This window comes from Zeus faber (genome assembly GCF_960531495.2).
Source record: "Zeus faber genome assembly, chromosome: 2".
NCBI classification, from domain to species: Eukaryota; Metazoa; Chordata; class Actinopteri; order Zeiformes; family Zeidae; genus Zeus; species Zeus faber.
The window spans coordinates 27,375,681-27,383,582 of record NC_137189.1 but is presented as its reverse complement, the minus strand read 5'-3'; positions in this window follow the sequence as shown (position 1 = coordinate 27,383,582).

Below are 7,902 nucleotides of genomic sequence, written 5' to 3'. Positions count from 1 at the left end.
TCATTGATGTCCTTTTATCTATAACAAATTTGCAAAAGATGCATAACAGTTATTAGGACCACAAATGTATTTTGCTTACATGCAGATTTAACAGTGCAAAGCAGTGCAACAAAGTATTATGCAAATATACATAATATGCATAACAGCGTAAACACGTAATGTTATCACATCGGTACAAAAAATTGCACAAGAGTTGGGCAAAATTCTTCCAATACATAAACCCCTTTAACCAGCTATAGCCAGTGACTATTATGAGATTGAACGGTGTAATTGAACACTGTTAACTGTACACATTCAGACATTACAAAATCAGTGTAAAAGCATTTCACATTGTGGTTTTAGGAATTAAGGAGTATTTGTTGTCCCTTTATTACCTCTTGAATCATACAAAGTCCCAACATCCAAAAGAGGCTCAGTTTTTACACATCTAAACCCCATTGTGCTTCCACAAAATGGCACTTTTGGCCTCCTCTGGGCATTTTTTTGGCCCAGAGGAGTACATCATGGAGGAATACATCATAGTGTGTCGTTACTGCAAGCTTTGAAATCTGTCATTTAGATTTTGGACTTTGGGGCTGTCTGCTGAAGCTGCATGATGACTTTCTGGAGGACTTCAAAAATGAAATGAAGAGGTTTTGGATAAGGTAATTTGAGAACATATATCACACCTAGAAGCAGGGCACAAGCCGAGGTGACTGAAATCAGTTCATGCAACACCTCCACGCCCTCAATGATAATGCCAATGTCCCTTCGAATGACAAACACTGCCATGGTGAGCTGCTCCAGGTAACTCTGAAAGTCATACAGAAGGGTACATGACACATAAACACAAAACATCACCGGCATCATTTTGTACTGTTATGCAGTAACTACTGCATGAACAAGGTATAGGACAAAAATATCACTGGCCTGACTCCTACTCTGTGATAACTTGCTGATTATTCTGGTGCCTCATCTTGATTAGAACACAAAAATAATATGCAATGACCCTTCGTTGTTCCTTCTCCTGATCTCTGTCAGACAGTGGGGAAAGCATCAGTAGTAGCTTTGGATTTCAGGGAGATTACGACAACTCTGGACACCCCTGCAATTTGAGCTGAGTCCTTCAGCTCCCTAGCCTGGCATCGCCAGATCAATCCGCAAATGCATAGTAGTCTGGAATCTCTCCGTTCATTTTTGATTTCCAAGGGGCCTGACCAATGGACGAAGACCAAAATGTCTCTGGATGCTATTGTATAGACCTGAAGACCTACAACCAATCAGAGCAACGAAACATGTGACGTAGCACTGAGCGAGTGAGTTGGTAAATTAAACTTTTACCAAATCCTGTCGGATGTATGGCAAACACATCTTTCTGACAGAGTTTACGTTAGAACAAATTGGTGCCGGTGGCGTACCAAAAAAGGATTGTCCGCCAAAAAGTGATTGCAGCATCTACCAAATTATTTGGTTTCATTCATTAGAGTTATATTTTAAAGATTATAGCCCACCCAGTAATTTTTACCTGTTGAAATGCCTTTAAAGGGCCAAAACCAGTAACATGTCGTTTTCCACTTGGCAAAAAGGGATTGCAGCTCCTCCCTTGTGACTTGAAGTTTGTTGCTGCCTCAAAATGACTTAATTTCACTCTTGATAGTTATATTTGACAGATTATGGACACCCGCTTTTAACCTAATCTAAAAATGCAGTTTTGCACTTTCAAACCATTAAATTCAGTTTTGCACTTGTCAAAAAGTAATTGTAAATCCTACCTTGTGACCGAAAGGTTGTTTATGAATCAAAATTACAATATTTCATTCATATGGGTTATCTGTGACAGATAATAGCCGATCCAGTGGACAGCAATCACTTTCACAACACCAAATGGGAGAGATTCCGGTCAAATATTATATGTGTTTATTGAGCTTGAAAACAATTGAAAGGCAGGCTATATAAAGAATGAATTCATGAAGGCATGTAGATTAATGATTATTAAATATTTAAAATAAAAGAAATCCGGTCAGTTAATGCCGTTTTAAAAATAAATTAAAAAAATATTAAGCATAGTACTACTTGAAATCAAATAATTTCTGTTCATGAACAATAAGTAACACATGCAGATGCTTTAAATTAACATTACAATCAGATACAATTAAAAACGAAATATATATGGAAAGTAGCTCTAATAATAAAGAGCTTTATGATAATCATTTATGTTATTTACTATAATAAATAATTAATAAACTTTGTGGTGCTCTATGACTCGTCGACATATTTTACAACACAATGGATATTTACCGTCTGCTTTGGGTCGGAACTTAAATATCCCAAAAGAAACCAAACTATGGATGTATGTGTCCCAACGACACATCATCTTTCTGCTTGTTCTCAGGGTTCTCGACTCTGCGGCTCTGTCTCCGCTCTGTGTGCACTGTGTTGACAAGTGCAAATTGATCATGAGGAAGGGGGCGGGGCTTATTTTATATTGACAAACGTGATTGGTTTGAGGTGAAAGGTCAGCTTTGAATCGTCCAAACTGATTGGCTTTCCGTTGCAACTTGCCAAACGTGGAAATGAGCAGATCTGCAGAATTTTTGATCGAAATGATCGAGCCTATTTTATTTTGACATCCAGTGAAAAAATATGGTGATAATTGTCGTACTTGTTTTATTGGCAAGCACGAATTCAAATCGTACTGCGTGGAAATTATTTTTTACCAGACATTATGACCAGAGAGATTTAAATATGTCAAACTTCACCAGATTTTCCTGCTCAAAAAACGGTAAGTGCCACGTCAGTGGCAGCCATCTTGGTAAGGTGCATCAACGGCTCTCCTCTGCATCATCATCGTATCAACCCCGCCCCATATTAGATAAACGATTTTGATTGGCCCGACCCTGGCAAAGTTGGGTGGAAAACTGTTTGAACGGGAGGGTGGCTAGACGTATTGTGCAGAGCAAATGAAGCATGACCTGCAGATTCGTCTGGTTCCCAGGGTAGTAGCTTCCCATCTTGTACTTCAGCCATAAATTAATCTGCATGAATGTCTTTTGTTCTCAAAGTAGAGACTCCATCTCTAACTTGTTTAGTCTGGAACTCTGATCTTTCCACAGTGCAAAATCCACATACGTATGACCCTGAGAAATTTTCAACAAATCCAGCAGCACTGTTTGCACCAAGGTTGTCAGCGACACATTTTCAGAAATATCCCACTCTGTTTCAAAGTTACAAGATCATAATTTACAGGTTCTACCCATAGCACTTCAGATCATTACTTTTGACTAAAGCAGTCAAACTGATGGAGGACAAAGCAGAGTTACAGCCTGGTGGAAAATTACCCAGAATCCAATACAAACCACAATATTTTATGCTTCCTCTTGGATGTACCAAGGGGATTACATATTTCACATTCATCAACGTATAATATCAATGAAATGCTTTCCTGCTTAGACAACCGTCCATTTTCGTTGAAGAAGGCACCATCAAAGATTTGTATATATGCATACAATTTCTCTGTGGTCGTTCGTCTGGCAGTCAAGAATTTGCTGCCAAGACTTTTTTGGAATTGAAATATATTGAAATGACTGACTATTATTTCGGTCAAGTATATAATCCACTGGTTCCACTACAGTAAAGTGGCTCTTATAGTAAGCCTTTCGCCTCCAAGCACTGCAAAGTGGACCTTTATCTCCATTTCTTTTTTAACTGGAGTTTTTATTAACAACTGACTGGTCAAACTAGCATCAATTATGTTGTAATACTTGGCTCATAGACTCTGGTGTAATCGTCAGAGTAAGAGAACCAATCAAATAGTTTAACTCCTGCAAAAGCTCTTCCAACAGCTGCGTTAGACACAAGAAATATGTTTTCTAACTTAAGGAGGACTGAATCAACTCCTTGGTGTCTAGTGCTCTGGTTTGTTAATGTTTTGGGTTTTTTCAGTTTTCTGCACGTCATACTCCTGTGACCTCATACTGCTCTGATGTCACACCCATGCCTGTGATTAATTGGATGTGTTTCTTGGTCACCTGACCCGAGGCAAGGCGACCAAGTACAGCGGTCGCTTCGCTAAAGTGAATGGATGTTTTTTGTTCCACCTGCAGTTCTTACGAGGGCCCCTGGGAGGGGCCCTTGTATTGTGGGAACCCTTGGTCGTAATTCGCTCATTCCCAGCAGAGCGTGCTGTTGAGGTCATTTGAGGGGGAGGAACCGGGTGGAAGAGCTCAGCGCGTCAGGCTCTGCAGCCAGGATTGTGCTCAGAACGACAGAAACCTCCTCTTGCTTCGGAGTGAACATAGAGGGTCTGAAGGACATCAGAAGCTGGATCTGCAGAACATCAGAAGCTGGATCTGCAGAACATCAGAAGCTGGATCTGCAGAACATCAGAAGCTGGATCTGCAGAACATCAGAACCTGGATCTGCAGAACATCCGAACCTGGATCTGCAGAACATCAGAACCTGGATCTGCAGAACATCAGAACCTGGATCTGCAGAACATCAGAACCTGGATCTGCAGAACATCAGAACCTGGATCTGCAGAACATCAGACCCAGTTTGAGGATCTGCTCAACATCTGGCACCTGCACTGGAATACATAGAAGTAAGTGGAGTAAGAGGAGGAAGTTGGACATCTAAATACTTTTGATTAAATTCTTTACATTTATATTCCAGACCTAGCACTACAACAGCAGAAATATAAGACAGCAAATATAAGACAAAGACTTAAAAACATTTGAATCAAGTTTTCAGAAGGTTAAATGTTTTTTGTTTGTTTGTTTTAAATCAAAGTTCAATGAAGAATATTTTTGCGGACTTGCAGGTTTTGGTTTGTTTCGGTTTCTTTTAACGGATCGATGATAAGTCATATTAGTTACTGGTTGTTTGTTGAAAGTTGAAACGAACAGTTTGAAAGGTTGGATGCAATTCGGATAAAAGTTGGAAATATGGTAAAAGTCTGGACAAAAGTTGGATATAACTTTTGAAAAGTTTAATACATTTTGGATAACATTAATAAAAAAGGATAAAAGTTTTGAAAAAAGTTGCGTATTTGGATAAAACTTGAATGGATTAATGAAACAGGGATCATAACATTAAGTAAAATGTGACCTTAAAAACAGTGTTAATGCTTTTCAAGTTGATAATAATAATTTGATATATATTTGATATATATAATATTTTTTTAATTCAAAGTTCAGGATTCAATGTGGGATTTGTGATTTACTGATCTAAAGTGATGCTCCCACTTCACCTGGATTCTCTGCTTTGTGTTTACCACCTGTAACCATGGTAACAGGACAGCCGCCACTTTACGTCCAGCGGCTGCTTCAAGGTGGCCCCCTGTTGGGTTTCACGTGGAAAGGCGGGCAGCACATGTTCGCTGTCGTAAAAGATCAAATGGAAAAACTCCCACAATGCTCTGGGGGTGAGACCTGCTGGTGGGCTCTGGTCCCAAAGCTTACAGCTACTGGTACTGGTACTGGTACTGGTACTGTTAAAAAAAGTGTGTCTGGGGGGGGGGGGGGGGGGGTCGTCGTTCGTAAATTAAAAAAGCAAATCTAAAATTTAAAAAAAACAACACAATTTTTATCTCTTTTGTTGGAAAAATGGGGAACGCACAGGGAGAAAATATGCTCTGGTAGGTGCTGAGGGGTGACAGATGCAATCAAATTGGTGCCGGCTCCAATTAAACCTAAAACTCACTGAGACTGACACTGGTACTGATACTTGTGCTGCTACCTCTACTGGTACTTCTGCTGCTACCTCTACTGGTACTTCAGCTGCTACCTCTACTGGTACTTCTGCTGCTACCTCTACTGGTACTTCAGCTGCTACCTCTACTGGTTCTTTTACTGCTACCTCTACTGGTACTTCAGCTGCTACCTCTATCGGTACTTCTGCTGCTACCACTACTGGTACTTCAGCTGCTACCTCTATCAGTACTTCTGCTGCTACCTCTACTGGTACTTCTGCTGCTACCTCTACTGGTACTTCTGCTGCTACCTCTATCAGTACTTCTGCTGCTACCTCTACTGGTACTTCTGCTGCTACCTCTACTGGTACTTCTGCTGCTACCACTACTGGTGCTTCTGCTGCTACCTCTATCGGTACTTCTGCTGCTACCTCTACCAGTACTTCTGCTGCTACCTTTACTGGTACTTCTCCTCCTACCACTACTGGTACTTTTGTTGCTACCTCTACCGGTACTTCAGCTGCTACCTCTACTGGTACTTCTGCTACTACCTCTATTGGTACTTCTGCTGCTACCTCTATCGGAACTTCTGCTGCTACCACTACTGGTACTTCTAATACTACCTCTACTGGTAATTCTGCTGCTACCACTACTGGTACTTCAGCTGCTACCTCTATCAGTACTTCTGCTGCTACCTCTACTGGTACTTCTGCTGCTACCTGTACGGTACTTCTCCTCCTACCACTACTGGTACTTTTGCTGCTACCTCTACCGGTACTTCAGCTGCTACCTCTACTGGTACTTCTGCTGCTACCTCTACTAGTGCTTCTGCTACTACCTCTATTGGTACTTCAGCTGCTACCTCTATCGGTACTTCTGCTGCCTGCTTCCGCAGCCTCAGGTATACACACACGCACACACGCACCCACCCACGCACATACACACACACACACACACACACACACACACACACACACACAGTACAATCCAATAATTGCAGCTTATGACACATGTGTTAACTGCAATTTCTGGGAGGTCTGATTTTGAGATCTTGTGGCTCATCTTGTCTAGACGTTGGATAATTAGAGCGTTTAGCCGGGCACGGCTCGACGTGCCGTGCCCGGCCAGGCACGCAGTGTACCTGTTGTTGTAGTTGTGGATTATGACATTGAGTGGATAAGTTACCATGGTGACCTATTTAAGGTAAATTAATAATAAGTGTGGCCCAAAATGTTTTTATAAATCGTTTGAGTACTTCATGTGGTCTGGATTGCTTTTTTGAAGAGTTCTGTGCGAGCTCTTTTGAGCCAAAACAACAGGGAAAATGTCACCGCAGCTGTCGTCTCATGTCTCGTTTATTTTTACATTTATTCTTGAATATCACCAATTTATTTTCTCTATTTTTTCTCTATTGCCATTTTTTTCTCTATTACTTTTTTTCATTATTAATATTAATGCTGATTTTTTTTTAATGTGAGCTGCTCTGGGCTGATCTATCGATATCGTTCTATTGTTATATTTCTTGTTCTATCTACATCTTTATCACTCTATTGTACTTGTCTTATATTCCAATCTATCGATCTTCTCAAATCCTCCTGTGGCCCAGGGCCGTATCTTGGACACCTCAGCTTTTCAAGCTTAGGTTTGAGGGTTTTTTTGCAATCATTGCCACAGTCTTGCGTTATTCAATTCGATATTTCACATTTCGATAGTTAGATATTTCCCCACACCATCTACAATAAGCCCTGCCCCTTCTGCGCTGCCTCTATGTGCGTTTGAGGATCTGGGATGTGATCACATTTCATTTTTCATTCGTTCAAGTTTTTTTTTTAATTGAAATTGGGCGAAGTAAAACGAAGTAAATAAGTCACATATTTCAAAATAACAACATTATTAACGTTATGTCGGATGTCACCATAGTCACTATCAATAAATCTCTTTCATGCAGGTGCAGTTCATTTGACTGCCACTAGGGGGAGGGGATCCGACTGTCGGATTCGGTGTGAATCGATCTTTATTCTGAGGGAGTCTCGGAGAGGTCAGCTGCTGCTGCTGCCATGTTCCACCATATTATGTCGCTTTGCATTGTGGGAATGATTCTCCCCATAACCCAAGGTACTGTTCACACACACACACACACACACACACACACACACACACACACACACACACACACACACACACACACACACGCACACACACGTAACCTGTGCAATTCTACATTTAAAAGTACA